Raw genomic sequence first — 2,548 nt, 5'->3', positions numbered from 1 at the left:
TATATATATATATATATGTATATATATATGTATATATACATATATATATAATATATATATACATATATGTATATACATATATATGTATATATACATATATATACATACGTACATACATATATATGTGTCTATAAATATATATGTACATATATATATATGTGTGTATATATATATATATATAATGTGTGTATATGTATATACATGTGTGTGTATATATGTGTAAATATATATGTGCCTGTGTACTTATGAATGTGCAAATGTGATATAGTTTTGGGGTAAAGGAATTTCAATAAGATTATGTGCTATGAGTTATTATTATATTCTGTATTACATATGCAATGCAATCATAACATTTTTGTATTAATAATGCATGTTATACTGTGATAATATGTTAATACGTTCCACCAAAAAGTAAAAAAAAAAAACAGAAAAAAAGCATAAAGAAATGAATTCTTGTAGATGTATTTTATTGTATGTTATTTCATTTACCATGTCATATATGATGGATGATTCGTGACTAGCAAACTTAACGTATGCAATCTTCTAACGGCTTACACGTAGTATTGATTCGAAAATAGAGTTTTCCAGTAAAGGTTTGATTTAATTAACTTATTCACTTATTTAGATAGTTATTTATTCATTCATATATTTATTTATTTAATTATTTATTCATACGTTTATATCACATACATTAATTATCATATTTAATCTTTTTTCTTCTGTCGAATAATGTTATATTCTGTGAAGTTCATATCCATATACTCTTCAGATAATTCGCTTCTGTGTGTTTAAATTTTGTTTTGGAACACTGGTTCTTAACGTTTTGTTTCTTTCTTTTTTTTTTGTTTTGTTTTCGTGTCTTTTTCGCTTTTCTTTTGTTTGTTTCTTTTGGCACTTGCTCTCAGATATTTGTAAAAGTTCACCTCCTTCTAATGGAATTCAATGACATGCCTCCGCTTTCAATTACTCCAAATGTATTTAACTGCTTGATTAACAATCAACAACTCATTAACAATTGCGACATGACACTGATCCTTCTCTCCACTCAATATGAAGGAGCATAAACAATATCCAGTAATCTTCCGTTTTTATCTTTTTATTGCCAGAATTTACAAGAATTTGTTCTTATATTTGGTTTGAAGGATTCTTGATTGCGAACTTGCATACAACATAAATTGTATGTCTCGGAGAGTCATGAGGCCAATAGTAAACACACGCCCTGCTGCTACTTCACTTCATTATATATTTAGAATTAAACACTATTAAGAAATGCATTTAAAATATTGTTAAAATAATTTGTACATTGTAGAAATTTAATCGGTTTATTGAACAGGCGTGGCTGTGCGGTAAGAATCTTGTTTCCCAATCACATGGTTCCGAGTTCAGTCTCACTGTCTGGCAATACGCTAATAATAACATTACGCTAATAATAACACATGCACTGGTTGAATATAACTCTTTTATTGTTAATTATTTGGTTAAATATTTAACCAATTGTTTAACCAGCACTTTAAGCAAACAATCGATTAGTTATTTGCTTATATCTTTAATCTGTTGTCTAAAAATAAAGAAGTGATATTGAACCAGTGCGTGTCTTATTATTACTGGCGTAATGACTCTCTCAAGAAACAACATGAATTTTTTGGAAATTATTATTATTATTATTATTATTATTATTATTATTATTATTATTATTATTATTATTATTATTATTATTATTATTACACGGGCATATGGTGATCTGGCAGAAATGTTAGTTCGCCGGGTGGAAAGCTTAGCGGTATTTCGTCTGCAGTTACGTTCTGAGTTCAAATTCCGCCGAGGTCGACTTTGCCTTTCATTCTTTCGGGGTCGATAAATTAAGTACCAGTTACGCACTAGGGTCGATATAATCGACTTAATCCCTTTGTCTGTCCTTGTTTGTCCCCTCTGTTTAGCCCCGTGTGGGCAATAAAGGAATAAGAAACGTTAGCACGCCGGGCGAAATGCTTAACGGTATTTCGTCTGTCTTTATGTTCTGAGTTCAAATTCCGTAGAGGTTGACTTTGCCTTTCATCCTTTCGGCGTCGATAAATTAAGTAACAGTTGCGTACTGGGTCGATCTAATTGACTGGCCCCCTCCCCCAAAATTTCGGGCCTTGCGCCTTAAGTAGAAAGAAAACAATAGAGGGTCCATGTTATTATTTATGCCTTCATTTACAGTTGGTAACATGTCCATATTTGGAAATGAATTTTAAAATTTTATGACATGCGACTTTGTCTCTTTCACTTTTTTATTTTGCAATCAATTCAGAAACTGTAGATCGTTATTTTAAACATATTTTTAAAACCCAACGAAACTCCAACGTTCTTTTAATGTTTCATGATAAAATTATCAATCATTGCTGAAGGTTTAATTTCCTTCGTTTGAAATGGGGGTATCTTTTTATTTAATATTTTATAAATTTTTTAGTTAGCATTTTGTTTCTTTAAACATTGAATTGTGTTCACTATTAATTAACTGTGTCACTCAATATTTGAAATATTTACTGAGAACCACCAGCAGTTT

The sequence above is a fragment of the Octopus bimaculoides genome, chromosome 20 (assembly GCF_001194135.2).
Source record: "Octopus bimaculoides isolate UCB-OBI-ISO-001 chromosome 20, ASM119413v2, whole genome shotgun sequence".
NCBI lineage: Eukaryota > Metazoa > Mollusca > Cephalopoda > Octopoda > Octopodidae > Octopus > Octopus bimaculoides.
This window is presented reverse-complemented; position numbering follows the sequence as displayed.